General features: G+C 33.8%; 1 protein-coding gene across 1 annotated transcript in view; it reads right to left on the minus strand.

The window, feature by feature from the left end:
* CFAP299 (cilia and flagella associated protein 299) overlaps positions 1–13950 on the minus strand; it is a 662518-nt gene that overhangs the window by 98177 nt on the left and 550391 nt on the right. The gene's annotated exons all lie outside the window — the stretch shown is intronic.

Genomic DNA, 13950 nt, shown 5'->3' on the forward strand with positions numbered 1-13950 from the left:
CCAGCTACTCGGGAGGCTGAAGCAGGGGAATCGCTCGAACCCAGGAGGCAGATATTGCAGCAAGCCAAGAATGTGCCACCGCACTCCAGCCTGGTGACAGAGCAACATTCCATCTCAAAAAAAAAAAGAAAAAAAAAAAAGAAAAAGGACTCACAATATTACAATATTCCATTTGAAAAACGAAAAGAACAGAGATACAATTAACAAATTAACAATTAGTTGTTATTATGCTGATAGTTTTATCTTGATTGCCTACTCTGTTTAGTATTGAATGCTGAGAATACTGTGCTGAAAAGGATTCTCAGGCAAGTTTTTGGTTAAGGGGAGAAAGTGTTGTGATGGTTTAGTTATACATCCCACTGATATGGCAGGAGGAACTAGCATTCTTTGTTATTTCTGTGTGCATTCTTATACAGACTTCAATCCTCAGCCCTTTTCATTTTGCCCACATAATTCCATGTAAATTAGTATCAATTTCTCCATGCTTTTAAGCCACTTATTTCTTAATTTACGCAGCACAAATTAGAAACAAATAGTAACTCAGAGACTTCTTGAGACTCACACTACAGACCAATGTCTAGAAAGGCTGCACCTCCTTAAACAAGGACATGAGCCATAATTTTCAATATTTCATATGTATTCCTAAAGGTACTTGACATCTTTTCACTATCATAGTTGCTCCCGATGTCAGTTATGTCATATTGGGACACACACATACACACACACGCACACAGAGACAGAGACAAAGACAGAGAGAAAGCCCCCTCCCCATGGAATTATATTAACAGTAAAAGAAAAATTTCCCAATGTCCTCCCCACTGTCTTTAAATGAGAGATAAACCAAACTTATTTCTCCAGCAGAATGGCAGACTAGGTATTGTGGCTGACTTTCCTACTAAAAACAAATAAAAATTCTGAATAAAATCTAAAACAATAACTTGTAAAATGCATTGACGCCCTGGCAAGGAAAAGAAATATTCAGAGTCCAAAAACTAAGTGAAAGCAGGAACCCAGAGAGGAGAGCAGGGCCTTAAAATAATCTTTGTTCTGAAAGCATATGCCCAACCTCAGGGAACTGGAGCAAGGTTTCCATGACCTTGTAGGGTGGGGATGCAGGAAACAAATTCTACCTTTCAGAGACAGAGGCTCATAGAACTTATTGCCTCAACAGAAAGCTGAGAAATCGAAAATGCATGAAGTACTATCTTCAATGAATCCAGAAAATATAAGAATTATCCAAGAACAGTACGCCAGGGAAAATTCTTTCCGGTGAGCAAAATATGAACTTCTTCAGACCAAAAAAAATAATAATAATAATGAGGTACTTGACTAACAAGATCATTGCTCAAAGAAATTCTGCAGGATATATTTCAGGCAAAAGGAAGTGATTCTAGCTGTCGAGCCAAAGATAAAGAAAAAATAATAATCAAAGAAAGTTGGAAATATAGAGGTAAATTGAAACAAATATTGACTGTATAAAACAACAATAATGGCTTCTTAAATATAACGAATAATGTGTTTAAAATGTTTGAAATAGACATATGTTCGGAGGAAGTGATTAAAGTGTTGTGATGTTCTGGAATTTTTCAGAAATGAGGGTAGATGTATTGATCCATTTTAGAATTTGATAAATGTGTGTATAAATCTAGGATGATTATTAAGAAATAAGAAATAGTATATATGACCTTTAAATTATAGTGGGATATATAAAGTTAATCAACCAATTAAATAGAAGGCAATAATGAAAAGGAAAATTATAGAAGAGTCAGGAAAAATAAAATACACAAAATGTAAAGATAGTGCCATGGGTTCAATTGTGTCCTCCCCAAATTCATATGTTGACACCCTGAACTCCAGTACCACAGAATTGACTGTATTTGAAGACAGAGCCTTTTGAAATGAGAATACATTACAATGAACATTTTAGGATGGGCTCTAATGCAAGCTGACTGTGTAAATGTGGACACACAGAGAGATGCCAGGGTGTACGTGCACGGAGTCAAGACTATGTGAGGACATAGCAAGAAGATGGCCATCTGCAAGGAAAGCAAAAAGAACTCTCATAAGAAACCAAATCTGCCAACACTTTCAATTATCTTGGACTTCCAACTTCCAGAACTGTAAGAAAATAAAATTGCATTGCTTAAGGCATTGTCTGGGGCATTTTGTAGTGGCAGCCTTAGCAAACTCATACAGATTAAAACAAGTTAAAATAATTAAGTAATTGCAATAAGTATAAATGACTAAATGTTTAAATTAAAAACAAGCTTATTAGCATAGTATATATATATATATATATATAAAACATGAAACATAATTACACTTAAAGGTTGAAAGTTAGGTAATCAAAAAACATATATACGGGAGAGTTTTCATCCAAAAAGAGCAGTTATCAGTATACTAATATTAGACAAAATGGATTTTAACATAAAAACCATTACTAGGGATGGAGCTTCACTGCATAATGATACAAGGCTAATGTCATAGAAAAATATAACAATTCAAAATCTGAATGAATCTTTAAAAACAAAGTTTCAAGATATTTAAAGCACAGATTGATAGAACTAGAAGGATATATAGACGATTCATTATCACTTTGGTGAATTCGCCTCCATTATTTCTAGATGAAGCAGAAAATGAATACATAAAAATTAAAAAATTAATATTGATTTAAGGGACTTAAAAACAAACATGAAGGCTTGATGTTTATCATAGGCTAGTACCAAAATTTATTTACACTTCAATGTTCTTGTAAGTAAAATGACTGATAATCTAAAATTATATAAATTTGGTCATAATTTCACTATTTTATGTTACGATATATAGCCTTTTTGTGTCAGTTAAATCTCCTTTTCCCTGGAAACTTGATTAAATTTATTTCAAATATCTCTTCTCCAGCTCTGTGAGAGTTAAATGTCTTCTCTGTTTTTTGTGAATTCCTGGTTTTCTGATGATGGAGGACTTTAAGTGAGGTCAAACGGAGTATAAATGTGGGTCCCTTTAGAATCATCGTATATAGCCCTGGGCAAGTCACTCAAACTCTCTCAATGTCTCACTTAGATTCATTAGTCCTGTGCTCTTAAGCACCTTCCGAAAAAATCCAGCAAGTTTCTGGAGTAATAATGAGAGTAATAATGCTATCTAGCCAAAAACAAAACAAAACAAAAACAAAACAACAGAATCCCGCTTAGACCTGAGCAGTTAGCTAGTTTGGTCACTGAGAGGCCTCTTCTTTCATGACTCTCCTTCAACTCTGTAGAGCAACAGAACACTCCCTGACCACCTGGAACTGCTCAGTTTACATTTATGTGCCGTCGGGGTCATCTGCCCTGAGCACCCAATTCATAAACATCATGCAAATAGTGTTATTTATTTTCTCAGTTAGAATTCTGGTTATTAATTATTGTATCTATGATTTTTAAATTTTCAACCAAAAACATGCCCAATTAAAATTTTTAAACCTAAACTTCTCACCGCAAAAAAGATACTCATGTGGGGCTGTTTTCACACAACTCTGTATAGAACAAATGTAAATTCTTTCAATTTGTCTTTCCAAGTATGGTTACATACGTGTAAAAGTATAAGAAGACTTGGGAAGATTTTTAAGAAGACTTTTTAGTAAAATTTTTAAAAAGTTTGCTAAAATATTTATCCAATGAACACAATGCTTTATTAAATTATTTTTAAAATTTGATTGGAACTGTTAGTATGTGGTAATTGCTGACAAATTGTCAGGAAATTACAACTCAAAATTTAATTTTAGAAATGTATCTTTTAAATGGCATGGTTTGGGGTTACAGAGGCAGAAGAGGTGATAACACTGATAATCAGACAGATGTGGTGGCAGATATTAATTGTTGTCAGGAACTTCAGGGCTGGTTGAAATTTCACTGCCTTATTTATATTTTGTGGATTGCCTAAGAATTTGAATGAAGTTAAACTAACAGTCTTAGTTAATTGTGTATTAATTTCAAAATGTGTATTTTTCTCCAGAGTTAATAGTAATTATTTATTCTATGAATACTTATCATTTATGAAGAAGCCAGTATATTCTGAGTGAAGTTTTAAGAGCTTCACATTCGTTATCTCATTTAATTGTGTCAAACATTTTATAATGGCTAGATAGCATTATTACTCTCATTTTATAAAGGTAGGAAATGAACGCATTAAGAGTTTTGGTAACTCCCAAGGACATGTAGCGAGAGAGGGGAGCACCTAAACTCACACCCAGGTTGGCTTCCCATGATACTCAGGTTCTTATCTATTGCATGATGGATAACTTGGATTCAAATGCTGGTTCTGTCACCTACTTACTGTGTGACACTGATAAGTTAGTAATACGTTTTAAGATTTAGTTTCCTCTATACTAAAATGGGGGTAATAATACCTAAATTGGTGTGTGAATTAAATAACACTATTTTGCTAAGCACTTGGTAATGCCTCATACATGGCAAGCACTCAATAAATAGTATCTATTGCTTTTGAAAAGTTTTGTCATTAATGTTGCTACTGTATTTGTAGCATGTTAAGAGTTTTATAAATTACTTAGGGGATATGGAAATGGAATAATCGTATCAGAATTCCATTGCCTGGTGTATATAGTTATGTCAGGGTTGCCCTACATGGTTCAGTTTCTTTCTTAAGTTTAGTTATTCACAGTTAAAACTTTTGATATAATTTGAAGCTAAAATTGAAACAAGCTTTTTAGTTATTATATTATTATAATATATATTATATTTTTATATATTATATTATATATTATTATTATATATATATATATACACACACCAGACACACCCAATTGATCGTAAAACCACTATTCTGGCATCCAGAATGGGGTGCGTAGATCAAAAGAGCCCCTTGAAGAATAGGTTTATTTCAGCCTGAGTATGATGTACTTCAGTAACTGAAAACTTTGTTGTTCAGAGCCCTCTACAGACTTAAGAATAATTTTAAAATGTTATAAATAATTGCTTAGGCTTACCTAATAACATTTTTAAATAATAGCTTTATTGAAGTATAGTTTACATAACATAAAAATTCACCCTGAAGTTTAAGTGTACAATTCAATGATTTTTAGTGAATTTATGGAGTTGCACAACACAACTCAGATTTAGAATATTCTCATCACTCCCAAGAGATCCCTTATGACGTTTGTAGCCATCCCTGTCTCCACCCCCAGCCCCAGGCAATCACTAATCTACTTTCTATCTCTATAGATTCCCTTTTCTGGATTTTTCATAAAAGTGGAATCATACAATATATGATCTTTTTCATTCTAATAACATTTTTAATCACAGTTAATTTCCCAAAAGACACATGAAAACGATACTTTATATATTAAAGGGCTTTTAAAAATGATGTTATGTTTATAAAGGAAAAACTTCCAAAATTCATATTTTCCTTAGATAAAACTCTTTAATCCTATCTAGAACAAGTCAAGCTACAACCAACAAAAGCATAAAAAAAATCAAATGCTATTCATTTGAAGCCACGAATACTGATCTATTTATTAGCAACCTAAGCAGAAAATACCAGTTTTTGTTTAACCATGTAATAAAACCCCACAAGAACAAGCAATGAAGAAATATCAAGACACACTGCTTCCGATATTGAAGTGGTGAATAAGACACCAAGGGGCATGTAGAATCTGATATTTTATTGAGGTAGCCTGTGACCTCAAAAGTGAACCAATGTTAGTTGAAAAGACTTATGTGATACTTAGTTAGGCCCTCATTACCTCTCATATATTGGAAAAAGATGAATTAAAGTAAAATTTAGACCATTAATATATCATTTGGATCTTTGGCTGCTTGTCTTTTCCCAGAAGTGGATTAAAATACAAATTCATAAACTTGTTATAAGCTGAGTACATGTGTTGCTTGATTTTTCTTGCCAAATGCTAATGAGGGGACATAAACCTGATACATCGAAATGGGACTTTATTGACAGTGAAGCCAAAGTCACTTAAAAAAAAAAAAAAAAAAAAAGCATACTAAGCAGTATGTTGCTGTACTAAAACTGAAACAGCCTTTTCTAGGGAATGAGAGCTGTCAAACAAAGCTAAGTTGTTGTGTTACCCAGAGACCAGACTGTCAGTGTGCTCTCTGATAGAGACAAATGAAGGAATCGTTACGTGCTAGAATTTTAAAACTCTGGAATGCTCTAATGAATCACTAATTTTAGGGACTCTTCTTTTGGTTGCAGAATGTAAATGATTTTTGCAAATGGAGCCTAAGTTCTCTAGGAATCAACTATTGTTTTCTAACATTTAAAAATGCCCATCATTTTAAATCTCACTGCAACAAGTTATTTTTGGAATGTTTTGTGCTGATAACTATTTTTAAATTCTATATTCTCTCAGTCAGTTGCAGTTTTACATATATGTAAAATACATATAATTTTCACTATTCATGCAATTCACAGGGTTATGTTTAGCACAGTTCTTTGTCTTTCCTGTTGGAGGCTTGGGCTCAGAATAAGCACACTTTTATTTCCACATTGTTGGCCAAAGCAGGTTGCAGGCCAGTCCAGATTGAAGAGGCAGGGCAGAGTGACTTCTTCTCTTGATGGGAGGAGCTACCAAGTGTCATTGCAAAGACTCATGGATAAAGGACAAAGTGGATAATTGCAGCCACTTTGCAATCTGTAGTTATTTACCATAAGAAACTAAGAATTTTGCATATAGCTGGCTTGTTCATTTTGCAATGGTTGCAGATTGATTTCTCAGGGGGAATCATTGATTTTTTTCTCTCCTAGATTATAAGACATATCTATATTTTAAATGGCTTTATTTGTTTATTTATTTATTATATTTTTCGAGATGGAGTCTGGCTCTGCTGCCCAGACTGGAGTGCAGTGGCACGATTTCGGCTCACTGCAACCTCTGCTTCACAGTTTCAAGTGATTCTCCTGCCTCAACCTCCTGAGTAGCTGGGACCATGGGCACGCCACTGCTCCAAGCTAATTTTTGTATTTTTAATAGAGATGGGGTTTCACCATGTAGACCAGGCTGGTCTTGAACTCCTGACCTCAAATGATCCACCCACTGTGGCCTTCCAAAGTGCTGGGATTACAGGTGTGAACCACTGCGCCCGGCTAAATGGCTTTATTTTGAATTACCAGTGAAATTAGGAATAATTTAAGAATATATTGTCTCACCATTAGTATCCAAAATGTTCTAGAATGTTCAGGGATTGAAAATTTTTAAAAATCAAGCTTTACTTGGAAGAAGAAAATAAAATTATTATATTTATGTATGAACTGGTAATTTACTTAGGAAATCCAAAAGAGTGAACTGAAAAACTTCTAAGACAGTTCAATACGTTGATCCAATACAAAATATTTATACAAAAAATAGATGGATTTTATGCTAGTAATAACCCATTAGCTATTGTGCATGCAATCTTCACTTGCATTATTTTTTATTAGAATTATAACATTTTGCAAAACATTTTTTGTAAAATAAATTTCTAGAATAACATAAACATGAAATGAAAAGACTACATTGTTGAACAAAGTTATGAAATAACTGTGCTGAAATTCTAAGCAAAACACAAGTGGGTATCTTTCACTACTTAAAATTTTAGTTTGAAGAACAAATGGTTAAGAATAAGATGATTTATAAAGGAGAAATAAACAGTAGAACTCACACTATTAGACAAAATGGCTACAATAATTAAATCACATATCATTGGTACAGTGATGGATATAGATCAATGAAAAATACTTCTGAAACACACCCATGTAAACAAATGTGTGTGCGTATAATATATATGCTTTCTATAAGTTGATTTTGTTTATATTTTCTAAATTTCTAAAACAAATATCTACTCTTTCTTTGACTGCACAATTCCAAAATCTTGTCTTTATCCACTGTTTTCTGACCTCCATCACTTATCTTTCTAGCTAACATATTCAATCCAATAATCCTTTCAGCTCTTTGGAGCCACTAATCCATTAAACCATCACATTTTAGTATGCTTGTCTTCTTTATTTGCTCATTTTTTCTCATTATTAAATTTAGATTCCACGGTGCAGCATCAAAATTGTTCAGTTGTGTAGCACTTCAAATTTCTTGCGCACATCCTTCTATTGTACTAGTTTAGAAAATTCTGATACCGTTTCAACCCAATTTTCCTTTTCTGTTTTTTTTTTTTTTTTTCATAGCAACAGCTGAGTTTGGCTAGAAAAGGAAAATATGATGACTGGTCTCAGTAAAAATTAATGACCATAAACTCCCACACTCCCAATTTTTTTACATATCTTCTCTCTCATCAAACTTTCATGAACACCCTTTCTCACATTCAATTATTTTCTCTCTGGAAATACCAACAATCAGAACAGAGCCATTGTGTCTTCCTCCCATCAGAGGTGCAGATCCATCTGCACCTAGATCTGTGTTCTTCCTTTCATCGTGTTATAAGGGCTTGGATATCCATGCTTCTATCCGAGATGTCTCTCGTTTTTGTGCATTTGATCTCATTTCATCTCCTGTTACTTTCACATAATTGATTTCTTATTTACTTTGTGTAAGTTCGTTACTATTAACACTTAAACATTCTGCAATATGTACTATTTGAAAAAGAAAGAGGCTCATTACAGTCCCACATGTCTGCTTCCCCTTATAGCAGAATCCTCAATATTTCTTTAGCTATTACAGTCATTTTCCTGAAGCACTCTGCTGAAATAGCTTTGTTTCTTACACCAACTGTTTTATCTTTCTAAATCCAAAGGTCAATTTTCATGATTTTACTTGAACTCCAAGTGGCATTTGACATAATTGTTCACCACCTTTTTTGTGAAATGTTTTCTTCGTCTGCATCAGTGACACTGTGTATTCTCAAGATTTTCTTCTGCTTCACCAATCTCTTCTTAATTGGCTCCTTCTCTTCTTCCTGACCTCTAAATTTTGGAATTCTCCCAGGCTTAGTCCTCATCTTTTCTCTGTCTGCATTCACTCAGCAGTTGATCTTATCCAGTTCCATGAAGTTATTTAATTATCACTTTTTACTCTTTCATGAATTTCAGACTAGTGCGTATATTCTTTTTTCTCTTCTCTAAGGTCTCACAGACAACTAAAACTGAACATGTCTATCACACAACTTCTTTTAATATCCTGTCTCACCACCTCAACCAAATCTTCTTTCCATGTAATATGCAACACTATTTACCTAATTGCTCAGGCCAAAAACCTAGGGGTTCTTCTTGATGCCTACTTTTCATGACACTTCACATTCATTTCAATCCATTCACAAGTCTTGTTGCCTCTACCTTCACCAGATATAGTCTGTTTCTTGCATATTTTTCCAATCTAATTCCCACTATTTTCCCTATACCTTATTCTACTCCAGCCATATTGGTCTTGATAAAAATATTTCAGGCTAGGGTCCTTTTGTATGATATGTTTTCTGCCAAAAATGCCCTTTCCTCAGCTATCTAAAAATCTTGGTCTCTCACTTCATATAGATTTCTGCTAAAATTTCACTCCTCTGGAAGTCTTCCTTGGTCTCTCTAACAAAAGTAGCATGTACTTTACAGGTGCTATGGCTTTGCCTTGTTTTATTTTTGTTCATAGCAGCTATGTCTATCTGATATTTATTTCTTTATGTTTTACCTCATTTTAAAATTGCCTTTTGGCTGGGCATGGTGGCTCATGCCTATAATCCCAGCACTTTGGGAGGGCGAGACAGGTGAATCACCTGAGGTCAGGAGTTCGAGACCAGCCTGACCAACATAGGGAAACCTCGTCTCTACTAAAAATACAAAAATCAGCTGGGTGTGTTGGCGGGTGCCTGTAATCCCAGCTACTTGGAAGGCTGAGACAGGAGAATTAATTGAACCTGGGAGGCAGAGGTTGCAGTGAGACAAGATTATGCCACTGCACTCCAGCCTGGGCGATAGAGCGAGACTCCGTCTCAAAAAACAAACAAACAAATAAATTTTTAAAAAAGAAAATAAATTGTCTTTCTTTCTCCTTAGTTTGCAGGGGCCATAAAGGTAGAGACTTTATTTTGTCCTACATGCTATCATGGTGCCTGGTACATACTGGCTGTTCAATAACTATTTGCTAAGTGAATGAATTGATGGTATTCCTAATGTGCATCTATCAAAAGGAATAGAATAGAATAACTAGCTGGGTGTCATGTTGCTGAATATTAGAAAGAGAACTTTACACTGATGATGTCATCAAGAGCATTTTCAATAGATGATGAGGCCAACTATGATGAATTAAAGAGTGAATAGAGAAATAAGAAATAATGTATCTTAGATAACCCTTTAGAAATCTTTCTCTAAGAGCAACAGAGAAAGGAAGTTGGTTCTTTCTTGAATAGAATGCAGTGTCAAAGGAATCACATAAACTGATAATGCTTCCTTCTTTGCTTTTATCTGTTTGGAAAGCATAGAATCAAACTTTTTGTTTGCCATAAAAACAGTTTTATGTTCAAACTTCTCTTTTTGATTTATCTTATTATTTTATTATTCTCTCCCTCTGTCTCTCTCTTTCTGTCTCCAATTTCTTCATTTTATTGAGTGTTTCTCTAAGTTTATCCCACATAAGAATCACCTGAAAGGCTTGCAAAGCACAGATTGCTGAGTCCCATCCCCAGAGTTTCAGATTCAGTAGGTCTGGGATGATGTCCAAGAATTTGCATTTTTAACAAGCTCTCAGATGATGCTGATTCTGCTGATCAAGGGAATTGCGCTTTGAGAATCATGGTTTTATTTTAATGTGTTTGTGTTTTAGTGCTGACTTGGAACAGGGCAGGAAAGAATAAAGAGAAGAAACAGAAAAGGGAAGAGAAGGCAGGAAGGAAGTATAAAGATACAATTAAAAAATGTTTAATAATTAAAGAGTCAGTTATATAGGTAGATCTGAATATAAAAATACCTGGCTGCCTTCTTATATTCTCCTCTTATATTCCTGTAATTGCCAAAAGAAGCCCAGATCTATCCTTGTAAAAGCTGACATACATTTAGTAGCATAACTGCAGGCCTATAATGAACACCAGCTGAAGCTTCCTGACAAATCATATCGCCAGGGTTTTAATGATAGAAATTCAACCGTAGTTCCACACTGAGGCTACTGTAACCAACGTAACAATGTGCCAGAGAGCCAAGATCCGTGATGTCATTCCAATGCCAAAATAATAGATCAACTATAGTAGAAGATGCAGGCTGAATTGAATATCCCTGAAAATGGTCCCACCCCATCCCATCCCAACCCGTATTTTCATACTGAAATTATTATTTCTACATGTCCCTGTAGCTTACTTGATTTTTCCAGTTGTTTTGATGCTTTGACTGGGTCTTTCACAAGTTATTTTTCTTCTACTTCATGGGTCAGGGTTGCCCAAATACCCAGACCTTCTCCTATACCTTTCAGATCCTGCATAGACAATCATTCCTTCTTTTTATTTTCCTTTCATTCCAACTATATATTTTCCCTACATTTTATAAGTGTAAAATGACATAATTCTGAAATAATGAAATGCATAATGCCTCTCTTATTTTCATCTATTTTCACAAAATGTTAAGAGGTTTAAAAGAAAGAATTTACTGAGAACCGCAGGAAACCTTTGATGCAAGTTTTACAAAGAACTTGTCCAGTGCCTAGCTCATAGTAGATGCTTAAAAACATTTGTTGAAAGAATGATTACATTAATAAAGAATTAATACATTTCTTAGGCTTCATTACTGGATCCTCTTTAAATATAAATGCTCCTTAGTTTGGCCAAACACTCTTTTCTTGGACAGTGACTTCAACTACCACTTATACACCAGAAGCTTTTAAATCCTTTATCTCCAGTTTTGAGGTTTTCCTTGATTTTAAAAATTGTGTGTGTTACTGTCTACTACATAATTCTAACTGGATGTAATCCAGGCATCTAGATTTTAAAAATCATGTCATTCCATAAATTTGTTCTTATGTTTGTTATAAGAACAAATATCTGCACCATCAACCAAAAAGTAGAAGCTTCTCTATTAACTTTGATTTCTTTTACTTTGACATCTAACTGATCAGATTCTATAAATTCTGCTGATTTTAGCTTCAAGAAATAAGCTTGTCTTTGCTTTGTGTGATGATTGCCAAAATCTTATTTCAAACCTCATTGTTTCCCTGTTGAACTATCGTAACTACTTTCCTGGATACCGTTCATTCCTCACTCTATCCATCTTCAAAATTAGTTGAGAAATTCTTCTCTAAATGGAAATCTGCATATGATTCGCCTGTTTTTATTAGCTACTTGGAGTTCTGAAGTGCAATCTCTTTAGTATTGCAGATTGCTCATAATGTCCTACCAAACTACTATTCTAGGACCACCCTCACCTCTCCATTACATATACTTCCTTATGTTTAAGGTATTTAATTTCATATTTATATTTATTTTATTCAATAATGCATTCATATACTTTCTAAAACTCAAATACTAACCTCAAAGTTTTCCAAGAAATATAGTACTATCTTTTTCTCCTTCCTCATCTTGGCATCTGTTCCTCAGGTGAACCTCCTTTAACTGAGTTATTTCTAAATAACATATTAATACTGATATTTCTTAATGTTTTTCTTTTTGTTTCTACTTCTAATTATATAGAAGATGATGATTTCTAATGTGTCTCTTTTCCACTCTCAAACCATTCCTAAATTTTTTCTCCTTTTATCCCACCTCCACCCCCATAAAGCTATGCCATAATTTTAGGTTAAAAAGTTAGTCAGTGTTTTCAATTTTTGTACCTTATAAACATTAGCCACAGCTGAGCTATAGAATCAGAAAGGTTCCCTAGCTATGATTAAATTTTCTTTCTTCAAATTTTTTATTTTCTATTGAGTTGTTTTGACGTTTTACCCCCTCAGTTTATAAGCTTTTAAAATGTTTAATTGACACATAATAATTGTACATATTTATGGGGTACATTGTGATATTTCAATATATGTATACATTGTGTAATTATCAAATGAGGGTAATTAGCATATCCATCACTTCAAACATTTCTCTACGGTGAGATTATTCAGAATCTTCTCTTCTAGCTATTTTAAAATATACAATACATTGTTTTAACAATAGTCCCCCTACTGTGCAATAGAACTTCAGAATTTATTCCACTCATCTAATTGCAACAATATACCTATTGACCAACCTCTCACCATTTCTCCCTCCCTCTATCCTCCCTAGCCTCTGGTAACCACAATTCTTCTCTCTACTTTTATGAAATCAACTTTTTTAGATTCCACATATAGGTGAGATCACACTTACTCCCTTGATTTTCTATGTACCTATCACTCATCTCCTCAAAATTTCCAGCAAAACTGTAACTATCTTCTCAATGTATTCATAGTCTGTCTGTTTTTATTTTCCTGGGGATGTGCCCTCAGAAGCTCACTGCTTTCTTTTACCTGTACGTGATTTTTTTCTAGGTTTCAAAGAGAATGAACTGTCATTTTGGGGAATTCATTTTACCATCGTCTTGAGAATTTCCTCTGCTTCCCATCTGAGCTCCCATAACAGTTTTAAAAATACATGTGTGCCCCATAACAACATTTTGGTTAACAACGAACCTCATGCACCATGGGGGTCCCATACAACTGTAATGGAGCTGAAAATTTCATATCGCCTAGTGACATCTTGATGATCCTGACCCAGTGTAGGCTAGTTTTGTGTTCGTTTTTAATAACAAAGTTTAAAAAGTAAAGAAAAAATAATTTAAAAAATTTAAATATAAAAAGCTTATAGAATAATGATATAAAGACAAATATTTTATGTAGCTGTATAGTGTGTTTGTGTTTTATATTGTGTTACTACAAGAGAGTCAAAAAGTTTTCAAAATTTGAAATTTGATAAAGTAAAAATGTTATAGTAAGTTAAGGTGAATTTATTATAGAAGAAAGAAAAATGTTGTTTTATAAGTGTAGTGTCACTTAAGTGTACAGTGTTTATAAAGTCTACCATA

Source organism: Trachypithecus francoisi, unplaced genomic scaffold (genome assembly GCF_009764315.1).
Source record: "Trachypithecus francoisi isolate TF-2019V2 unplaced genomic scaffold, Tfra_2.0 Lachesis_group1, whole genome shotgun sequence".
NCBI classification, from domain to species: domain Eukaryota; kingdom Metazoa; phylum Chordata; class Mammalia; order Primates; family Cercopithecidae; genus Trachypithecus; species Trachypithecus francoisi.